We start from the raw sequence: 12,045 nt of genomic DNA, 5'->3' as shown, positions 1-12,045 counted from the left end.
AATTATTAAGATAATTGACAAAATTTGATGGTGGACTGTAAATTAGATAACATATTAATGTTAAATTCCTAATTTTGATCATTGTAACTGCAGTTAAGAGAATACCCTAGTTCTCAGACAAAAAAGTCTGGTGATATCCCAGATCTAATTCTGCTCTGTGGAACAACTCATTACAGCCCTGCATTACCTGAAAACAACTGTCCCCTTCCCTCCTTCACTCATTCCTATAAAGTCTTCCTTCTCCACAGAAAGCACTCTCAATTCCTTCAAAGGTTTTCATGGGTTATCCTCCTGACATATCTATCTTTTCATTTACTTTTCTTAAAGTGTAGCTTTCAGAAATAACGCCAACATTGTAAATGTGTCCTAACCAACATGGAATAAATATTATATCCCTTATTATGGACAAAATCCTATTAATGAAGCCTGGTAGTTCTTTATTTTTTTCTTTTTTAAGCAACTCACCAGTTGGATGTCTGAGACCATATAAACTCAAACTCCTAATAATATACAATCAATAAACCCTATTTATTCTATCTCCAAAATGTCTCAAAAAAAAAAAAAAAACCTATCTACTCTTTCTGCTTTATTGTTATTGCTCCAGCTCAGGCCATCATCATTCTATTTAAACAACTGTAGTAGCCTAATTAATCTCTCATTCTAATCTACTCTTTATTTGCCCACAAATACATCTGTCTTCATAAACACTGACCTAAATCTGATTTTTCAGTACCTTAATGAAGAATTGGGAGGGAAAGAAAGGAGATGACTTTCTCTCCTCTTCAATTCCTAGAAAACTCTTATTCCTCAAAGGCTAATTCAATGATCCATCAGAATTAACTGCTCTCTCCTTTGCTCCCATAATGCTTAATAATTCTATCATAAAATCACAATGTATAGTTTGATATATCTATATTCCCTATTCAATTATAGGCTCCTTGAAGGAATAAAGCAATACATTTTTTATTCTCTTAGTACATACAATGCCTTACCATTGATTAATTGAACAAAATTTTAGTCATATAACTTTTTCTATCTGAATTCCATATTTTTTTAATTCCACACTTTTAAGCAGCTCACACTATAGGTTTCTGCCTGTAGTTTCAGACAGAACTTACAAGTTGTTTTAGTTATCCCTGCCAGCTAAATTGTTCTGACATTTTATAAGCACAACTGTACATGTATTCAAAACATTAATGAAAATATTAAAATGGACAAAATACTTCTTTAGATACTTTAGATACTTCTCTCAAAGTCTGACATTAATTCCTGCTAACAGTATTTAAGAAAGTTTATTTTACACTATTAATGAAATGTTTTTTTTTTTTTTTTTTTGAGACGGAGTCTCGCTCTGTCGCCCAGGCTGGAGTGCAGTGGCGCAATCTCGGCTCACTGCAAGCTCCGCCTCCCGGGTTCACGCCATTCTCCTGCCTCAGCCTCCCGAGTAGCTGGGACTACAGGCGCCCACAACCGCGCCCGGCTAATTTTTTTGTATTTTTAGTAGAGACGGGATTTCACCGTGGTCTCGATCTCCTGACCTTGTGATCCGCCCGCCTCGGCCTCCCAAAGTGCTGGGATTACAGGCGTGAGCCACCGCGCCCGGCATGAAATGTTCTTAATGCTGATAAGCTAAGCCTGTATTTCTCTGCCTCTTTTCCAAGGCATACCTAGGAAAACAATCTCCAAAACTACTGCTTTCCTTTTTAAAAATAAGACTTTATGCTGTTCCTAGTCTTCTGGCATACTTTGTGTAACAACAAATTAACAAAAGCTATCAATATCTCTTAGTTCCTTAATGTCTTTAAAATGATCTAAAACCTGTGCCATCAGCCAGACAGAAAATGGATTCCTGGAATCCAATCAAGTGGTGAAGTAATCTGGGTGAGGTTTACAAAACTTGATCTGGCAATAGAGTTAAAAAGCAATTACAAAAAAATTACAAAAGGTCTTAAACTTCAATTCAGAAGAAACCAACATCAACTTAGAGTTCCACTGTTACCATACCGACAATTTTTACTAACGGTTCATTATGTCCATCTGTGACATAAGAAAAACCACCTAGACAAAGGCAGATTCCAAGGCCAATGTCAGGCTGATAAACAGCCTGTCAAGAGATGGTAACTGAACTGTGGACATAAAGTATGTCACAGGAATCTCAACTTGCTTAAGACAGCAAAACTATTCCCGTACGTAAGTGACTGCCCAACCTCCATGGTTAATTAGAATATTGAAATTAAGTATATCAAACTCATGATACTAATACTGTGTGGTTTAAAACTATCCTAAATATTTTTTAAGTTCTTATAATGTTGAAGACAATTTTAACATTATAGATGATGATAGTTTCTAAATTTAAAATAGAAACGGACATCACACTTATGATTTTAAGTTTAAAAGTGTAAGAATATTTAGCATGGTTAGTAAGAATATTGGAATGTTTAAGAAAATTTGTGATTCACTATAAGTCTCATTTATTAAATTTAAAATTTTAATATTTACCAATTATAACTCAATAAAGCTAGAGAAAATATAAGATTTTAAAGTTTTAAAGTATTTGAGAAGCCGGGTGTGGTGGCTCATACCTGTAATCCCAGCACTTTGGGAGGCCGAGGCGGGCAGATCACCTAACGTCAGAGTTCGAGACCAGCCTGGCCAACATGGCAAAACCCAGTCTCTACCAAGATACAAAAATCAGCTGGGTGTGGTGGCTCATGCCTATAATCTCAGCTACTCGAGAGGCTGAGGCAGGAGAATCACTTGAACCCAGGAGGCAGAGGTTGCAGTAAGCCGAGATTGTACCACTACACTCCAGCCTGGGAGACACAGTAAGACTCCATCTCAAAAACAAAGTATTTGGGAAAATCCTACTTGTTGAAATTTACTCCACAAGGAATAGTGCTTAAAAATAAAACAGTATATCAAATGTATAAATACAGGGAATGTACTTAAGCAGCAGTAGTACTGGTAATAGCTAACATTCACACTGCAATGTTCCTAGGGCTCACAACCTTGTTCCAACTTTACTGTATAAATTCATGCATTCTGGCATGTTGGCTCATGCCTGTAATCCCAGCACTTTGGGAGGCCAAAGCGGACAGATCACTTGAGGTCAGGAGTTTAAGACTAGCCTGTTTACCAACATGGTGAAACCCTGCCTCTACTAATAATATAAAAATTAGCCAGGTGTGGCAGTGCATGCTTGTAATCCCAGCTACTTGGGAAGCTGAGGTGGGAAGATCGCTTAAACCCAGGAGGCAGAGGTTGCAGTGAGCCAAGATCATGCCACTGCACTCCAGCCTGGGCGACACAGAGCCAGACTCCACCTCAAAAAATAATAACAATATAAATACTTATATGGACTAAACGTGTGTGCGTCCCCATTCATGTGTTGAAATCAGTCTCAAAAAAAACAATAAACAAATAAATTCATTCATTCAGCAAGTATTCACTGACCATCTACCATGAACTAGGCATCATTCCAAGCTCTAATAACTGCAGCAGAAAAAACATAATCCCATCCTTCATGGATCTTATATTCTTAGAAGAGACAAACAAATATCAGGTATGATCATTACTATTAAGAAAAACTAGGGAAAGTGAAGGAAGAAGATACTATTTTAGGTAGTATAATGAAGTTCACACCAATGAGCACCATTCACATTGAAGTCTGTGTAAATGATGTCCCTTAAAAACTCCCTCAGGGAAAACCTTTCTAGCTGAGGTAACATTTGAATCAAAGGAGGAAGGGAACAGGCCATGAAAATATTTGAGAAGAGTATTCCAGGAAAAGAAAACAAGTATAGATGCCATTTTACCCAAGGATATTTTAAGGGAGACTTAATCTGTTCAATTATAATTACTAGGCTATTAATCAAAGTCCTCCCTCACTCAGAAAAAGTATTCTTCGTTTATAGTTAATGTGCTAGTTAATGGAATAAGAAAATATATAAGTTGAACTTGAAGACAAGTTTTTACATTGATGATTTTAATTACTCAATATTTTAGAAAAGCAAACATTGTAAACAGCTCTACAACCAAAAGCAGCCACTGACATCAATAAACTCAGACTGACACTTCATGGTTCTAAGTATTTTACTGGAATTGGAGCTCTAAATTTATTTAACGAAAGTAGATGCTCTTTATCATGTAACATACCAAGGAATAAAACTTCGTCTTTAAACAGCTTTTTCTTAACCGTCTCCCTTCCAGTATGAAAACCATTCTCCTACACATAAAACAGAAGTTGGGCATTTCTCATTATTTATCTCCCTAATCAAAAGGCTTCTTTCTTCCTTATTGATGTCGCTTTGAATTTGGCGGAAACTAGCCCTTTTTATTGCCCTTAAACATTTTTACAACCCCTCACCTCATTCCAGCTCTATCTAGCTTATATTCTTATATTCTATCTATTCTTTTATTACAGCTCTATCTAGCCTACCTACATTCCTAATTATCTTCCTTTTTTCCTACCCATTTCCTCTTCATACATTACACAGATTGTGAATGGTCTATTAAGTGAACGAAAGAATGTTTCCTAGCCCTAAACACTACTGTGCACATCACTTTAAATTCTATCAATAAGTCAAATGATTTTTTAAATTAACCTTATATACAATTAGTTAAATGGGTATCTTTTTTTTTTTTTTTTGAGAGTCTCACTCTGTTGCCCAGACTGGAGTGCAATGGCGTGACTCAGCTCACTGCAACCTCCACCTACTGGGTTCAAGTGATTCTCCTGCCTCAGCCTCCAAGTAGCTGGGATTACATGCACCTGCCACCATGCCCGGCTAATTTTTGTATTTTTTTGTAGAGAAACAGGGTTTTGCCATGTTGGCCAGGCTGGTCTTGAACTCCTGACCTCAGGGGATCCGCCCACCTCAGCCTCCGAAAGTGCTGGGATTACAGGCGTGAGCCGCTACACCCAGCTAATGGGTATCCTTGATATGTTTTTCTTTTGAAAAAATTTACTTATGAAGAAGTCATATTAATTTCTTTAGATTACTCATGTTTTTCTTCCCCAATGGAATTTTTTTTGAAATTTTAATAACAGGTTTCATTTTTAAGAGCCTTCTATCAATATTGATTGCTTAAACTATCTGTGCTCATCATCAGTTTCTTTTCTGAACTTTCTGAAACCTGCTTTTCTGGGAATTGCTATCTAAGATAAACTCCAAGACAGCATAGAATGATCACTACCCTTTGATTCCCATCATTTCCATTTCTAGCTGGGAGGCATGGAAAAGCATGGGCTTTGGAGTCAGATATTTGTCACTTACTAGCTGTGTGACAAACTTCTCTGAGCCTCTGTTTCCACGTCAATAAACTAAAAAATAGCATTTACTGAGCATCTATTTTATATCAAGTACATTATATACTCTCTATATATGTAGAAAGTACCATATCTATTTATAATAAGGAAAACAAAGCTTAGAAATAAGTAACTTGCTTAAAATTACAGAGCTCATATGATCGCACCACTGCATTCCAGCCTGGGCGACAGAACAAGACCCTGTCTCAAAAAAAACAAAACAAAAAAAGTTACAGCGCTCATAAGTGCTAGAGCCAGGATTTAAATCAGTCTGATTCCAAGTCCATGTTCTTTTTACTACCCCACAAAAAAGTGACTATAAAAACAGTCCATTTGCTCAAAACAGATGTTCAATAACAGTTAATTCTATATCTAAGTGTTCTTCCTTGTTGGTAAGAATCAACTTCATACCAGCAATTCTCTTCAACTTTTAGGAGATTAAACTGCCAAAAAAACAAGAATTTATCAGAAGCTCTGATCATCTTTATTATTAGTCAATTATTTATTTAATCAAAACCAAAAACTGTATCAAACTATGCCAAATATATTCTTCAGATATTTCTGTGCTACCAAAAAAAAAGCTTTATGCACAACCATATCCGAAGTCAGCACACTGTGTGATTATTCATCCCCAGAGTTCTTAAAATACATACCTTGTAGACATAAAGCTCTTAAAAGAAAGTGTCATTCTTGAGAGGCATTCAGATCAAGACAACGGAAACACACAGTAGTTTGCCAGAATCCAAATAACCACCACAGACAAGAACTCTGAGGTTGTCAATATCATCATGGAACTATAGATATTAAGTTTCTCTTAATTATCTTCTCTTTCTCTTCTCTCCACTTCCTCTTCATACATTACATAGATTGTGAATGGTCCAGTAAGTGAATGAAAGAACATTTCCTAGCCCTAAACACTACTGTTCACATCACTTTAAATCCTATCAATAAGTTAAACTGATGTAAGCAAACAGAAATTAAGAGCTAGAATAGCATTAAACTTTCTCAGTTTTCTTTTTTCTTCTTTTTCTTTTTTTTTTTTTTTAAGATGGAGTCTCGCTCCGTTGCCCAGGCTGGAGTGAAGTGGTGCAATCTCAGCTCACTGCAACCTCTGCCCCTCCGGGTGCAAGCGATTCTCCTGCCTCAGCCTCCAGAATAGCTGGGATTACAGGCGCCCACCACCACGCCTGGCTAATGTTTGTATTTTTAGTAGAGAGGTTTGTCCATGTTGGCCAGGCTGGTCTTGAACTCCTGACCTCAGGTGATCCACCCACCTCAGCCTCCCAAAAACCTACTATTACAGGCGTGAGCCACTGCGCCCCGGCCTCTCAGTTTCTTAAAAGTTTAGAAAGGTTTACAGATTACAGTTTATAGGTAGGTTTTATTACTAAGAACTTCTAAAATGCACCAGCTGATTTAAAAAAAAAAAAAGAAAAAAAACTGTAATAGGCTGAAGGTGGGAATGACTTAAAACAGGTAAAAGAGATCATTTTGGTGTGACAGAAATGTTCTAAAACTGGATTGAGGTAATAGTTGCATGGTACTGTAATTTTACTAAAAAGCACTGAACTGTGCACTTAAAAAGAATATGATTAAGAAATTCCCCCAAAAAACCTATTAATACAATAAATATTGTGACCCCACCCCAAATTACTCCCTTGAAATTAACACCAGTATTTAGGTCTATTATCAGGCAAATCTCCATGTTTTACTTCAATCAAACTCCAAAGTATAATTTTAGTACATGGGGGCCTCCAGATACTGAATTGCATTGTTGTCCTTCTCTAATAAACCAATACAATTCTAGAACATAACAGCATGCAAAAAAATTTTTTTTCTTTTTTTTTTGGGACAGAGTCTCGCTCTGTCACCCAGGCTAAGTGCAATGGCATCATCTCAGTTCACTGCAAGCTCCGCCTCCTGGGTTCAAGTGATTCTCCTGCCTCAGCCTCCCCGAGTAGCTGGGACTCCAGCACGTGTGGCTAATTTTTTGTTTTAGTAGAGACAGGGTTTCGCCATGTTGGCCAAGTTTGTCTTGAACTCCTGACCTCAGGTGATCCGCCCACCTCAGCCTCCCAAGTGCTGGGATTACAGGCATTATGAGCCACTGCACCTGGCCGAGCATGCAAATTTTCACCACAAACATTAACCAGTTTAAGAGTTGCCTTACTGAAATTACACACAAAAACAAAATCTATTAAGGCAACAGAGTCTGGATGGATAACAACACCCTGATGAACAGACTTCTATGAAAGTTATCAGAATCAAACTGGAGTAGTAGTAGTGTTTTTTTTTTTAATAAAACAAAACAAAATGAAACAAAACAAAAAAACACCCTGACAAACAGCCAGGGAAGGCCATGAAGGAAGAGCTCTCACGAGGGTAACGCATGATAAAAACTGTCACAAAAGACTCTGCAAAAACTACAACCTTACACAAAACGTGACAAAAAAAACAAGCCAGGTGCATGGTACATACACACCTGTAGTCCCAGCTACCCAAGAAGCAGGAAGATTGCTTGAACCCAGGAGTTCACATCTAGCCTGGGAAGCACAGCAACACTCTGTTTTTTTTTTTTATAACTTCTATGAGGACATCTGCCCACCAACTGCCGGTCCAACCTCAGAATGGAGGCACTTTACTTATTGACCCTTACAGCCAAGAATAATTATCTCAAAATAATTAGGAAATCCTCCTCATTTTTCCTTTAAAAACTTTTGTCTTCTTTTACTTCCCTGTATATGCACATGGTTTACTATAGCAACAGTATTCCCACTGCAATGCCCTATTCCCGAATAAACACCATTTTCTTATAGAAAGCCTCTGTTATTTAGGTTGACAAGACCAAAGTATTCAAACCACAGCTGTTTCCACTTCTGATTGTTCTGGTGAATATAAGACTTGAAAGAAAATTCAAATGTCACTGTAAAATGTGATACCAAAAAAATTCATTAGAATATAATCTATGGCACTGGAACAAGGACGGACATATATGCACACAAATGGTACTGAAGATACATATGAAGATAGCACCTCAAACTCCGAAACTCCACAGTTTGAGTGCTTAGGTTCAAATCCCAAACCCTGCATTTAGCCCCTGTGCGACACCAAGCAAGATACTAAACCCCTTTGCTTTATTTATAGAATGAGGGTTACAGTAACCCTCTGTATAAGGTTGTAGGGAGTAGTAATGATAATGAATAGATTATCTAGCATGTATCTGGCCCACAGCAAATGTCCAATAAATTTTAGTTATTAGTATTACTTTTGTAATAGTTTTTAAAATCACCTAAAGCAGCTCTTTTCAATCTTCAATATACATACAAACCACCTGGAATCTAGTTACAGTAGTTCCCTCCCCCCATCCACAAGCGATACATTCCCAAGATCCCACCCCCGCCCCCACCCCTCTCCTGCCCCTGTGGATACCTGAAATTGAGGATAGTACCAAACTGGATATATACTATGTTTTTTCAGTCTGATAAGTGAGATGGCTACTAAGTGATTAACCAGTGGGAAGCATACAAAGTATGGACAAGCTGGACAAAGGGATGATTCACATCCCAGGCAGGACCAGAGGGACAATAAGAGATTTCATCAGGATGCTCAAAAGGGCACACAATTTAAAACATTAATTGTTTATTTCTTGAATTTCCCATTTAATATGTTCAGTCCAAGGAAAGTGAAACTGAAGATAAGAGTGCAGGAGAGACTACTGTAAAATGAGATTCTGATATTCAGAATCTGTTATATGAGAGGTCTGGAGTGCAGTGTGAAATTTGAATTTCTAGTAAATTCCCTGATAGGTGCCAGGGAACTATAAAGTTACAAGGATGGTTGTCAAACTTTAGCACACACCAGAATCCTCTAGTGGTCTAGTTTAAAACACAGATTTCTGGGTTCCATCTCCAGAGTTTGAGAAAATCTGCATTTGTAAAATTCCCAAGTGATGCTCTGCTGCTATGCCCAGAACCATACACTGTATTGAGAACTATTGATCAAAGGTTCTCATCTAGGATATGTATCAGAATCACTTGTGGGGTTTTTGTCTGTTCATTTTGTTTTTTAATGCAGATACCCTGACTATACCCAAGTAGTGCTACAAAGTGTGGTCTCCTCACCTACTAAATCTGAAATTCTAAGGGCAGAGCCCAGCAATCTATTATTTAAAACAAATAACTTTCAGGCGATTATGATGAATGATAAATACTGAGAACCACTGCCATATACCTACAAATAAATCAAAATATCCTTGGTGACATTCTCCTAAATATACAAAGAGAAGTAGCTACCTGTGTGCTTAGCTTAGGTCAAACTGGAAAATGCTCTGACTAGTTCACTAGGTAGGAACAGCATTTATTCAAATTTAGAAGTAACTCTATAACCATTACAAAAGTCAGTTAATCTCTCCCCCATTCTTCAGGAGATAATGTTTCCCTATGGCATGATGATGTTTCCCCAAAGTCAGACATTTAAACTCTCCAAATTAAAAAACAAATGATTCTTTTTTTAGAAATTAGGCTAAAACTTTACAATCATTTAATTTCCACAAAAGCTCAGCAAATAAAAGATGATTGAAGTACAGGACTGCTAAGCATACACATTACTCTTAATCATGACCAAAATATCTAATTTCAACAACTATTTGCCATTTATAATACTCTGGCCCTAACACTTACTGACTGAAATAACCAAAATTCGCTTATAAAGGAAATTAAGCCTTTATATTAATTATATTAATTATATGCGCATATCATCCAGGCATATCATAACCATATGACTTATATGAAAGAAAAATTATGTGCAGGAATACAGTCATAAATCTATGACTTTCCTTAAAATTAAGAAAGTGAAATCAGAGGAAAATACAAAAGGAGAACTCCTGAGAAGCTGCACTTTACGGCCAGGCAGGGTGGCTCACGCCTGTAATCCCTACACTCTGGGAGGCCGAGGCAGGCAGATCACCTGAGGTCAGGAGTTCGAAACCCTGCCTCTACTAAAAATACAAAAATTAGCCGGGCATGGTGGTGGGCGCCTGTAATCCCAGCTACTTGGGAGGCTGAGGCACGAGAATCGCTTGAACTCAGGAGCTGAAGTTTGCAGTGAGCCAAGATTGTGCCACTGCTCTCCATCCTGGGTGACAGAGTGAGACTCTGCCACAAAAAAAAAAAAAAAAAAAGTTGCACTTTACACTTGAAGCTAGCCTGAAAGTGGTTAATAAGCTGGTAAGGCTCTTAGTTGATTCCCAGTATTTTACCAGCCTTTTTGATTTTATAATCTACACACCACAATGTTGTACTGTTCATGAACATAAAAAGTTGTACTGTTCATAAATGTAAGTATTTTGAAAGTACAGTGGCTTAAACTTAAATTGGAATCTTTTTCTTGGTGGGGAGGCTCACAACATGCTTTGAAATAACTGAAGATATTACATGGTATCATAAAAATTAGAATGGGAATCACTGCTTGAGGAATTCAAAGAATGAAAAGAAAGCTACCAACTCATAAGATAAAAGTCCAAATGGCCATTAGCTGGCCAGGAATCCTGTACTATAGTTTTTAAAACAAAATTTTTAAGTAGGAAAAAACAAAACAAAAGCAACTGAGGTACTGCATAAGCCATCAGTGACAAAAATTTTAAAATATACTGTTTACCCAAATAGCATTAAAACACAAAAGAAGGCTACCACAGAGTCTAAAACAAAGAAGGCTTTTATTTGATGTCCCCTCCTAGGAGTTCTTGAAAACTATGAATGCCATGAGAAAAATGTCTAAGTGTTGAGATCTCCAGGTACAAATCAGGTTGAGTTATAGGATTTCTCAGGTTACCCATATCAGAACAGGATGAAGACACAATAAAACAGTTGAATCTCACAAACATAACATTGAGCAAAAAAGGCCAAACACAAAAACAATACATACTGTATAAATCCTAGGCTCAAAAGCAAATAATTCTATGATACTAGACATCAAAAGTGGTTTCTCTTGGTGGGGGGTGGCACCTAGGGACCATTAATGACCGGAATAAACACACAAGTTTTTGGAGTTCTGACAGTGTTCCTCTTAGTGACGGTTACACCAGTGTGTTCACACTGAAAATTCACTGAGGTGTACATTTATGAGAACTTTCTATGTGTACTAGACTTTAATTGCATTTACCTTTATTTAAAAAGAAGGAAAAAGAGATTTCTCCTTAGGAAAAGACACATTGGCCAGGTACAGTGGCTCACGCCTGTAATCTCAGCACTTTGGGAGGCCGAGGTGGGCGGATCACTTGAGGTCAGGAGTTCAAGACCAGTCTCACCAACATGGCGAAACCCCGTCTCTACGAAAAATACAAAAATGAGCCGGGCATAGTGGTGCGTGTATGTAGTCCCAGCTACTCAGGAGGCTAAATCAGGAGAATTGCTTGAAATCAGGAGGCAGAGGTTGCAGTGAGCCAAGATCATGCCACTGCACTCCAGCCTGGGCAACAGAGTAAGACTCGGTCTCAAAAAAAAAAAAAAAAAAAAAAAAAATTACTGCAAAACCACCATAAAAATCTACATACGGTGAAGACAGCTCAGGTAAGAATTATAGGTCTGGGGTGGGGAGTGGAGAGTTAATATGGAGAAGTATTACATCTCCAATAATCTATGGAAATAAAAAAATGTAAATTAAAAAAAAGAGAGAAAGTATTACAAAGTTCTTCAAGGGCTATCAGTGGATAAATCTCACACACACCCCTTTGCCAGGAG

General features: G+C 37.5%; 1 protein-coding gene across 7 annotated transcripts in view; it reads right to left on the bottom strand.

Moving 5' to 3' along the window:
• LOC105482679 (zinc finger ZZ-type containing 3) overlaps positions 1-12,045 on the bottom strand; it is a 124,612-nt gene that overhangs the window by 103,373 nt on the left and 9,194 nt on the right. The gene's annotated exons all lie outside the window — the stretch shown is intronic.

Source organism: Macaca nemestrina, chromosome 1 (assembly GCF_043159975.1).
Source record: "Macaca nemestrina isolate mMacNem1 chromosome 1, mMacNem.hap1, whole genome shotgun sequence".
Lineage (NCBI taxonomy): Eukaryota > Metazoa > Chordata > Mammalia > Primates > Cercopithecidae > Macaca > Macaca nemestrina.
Note: the sequence above shows the minus strand (reverse complement) of the source record. Positions and strands in the feature narration are given on the sequence as shown.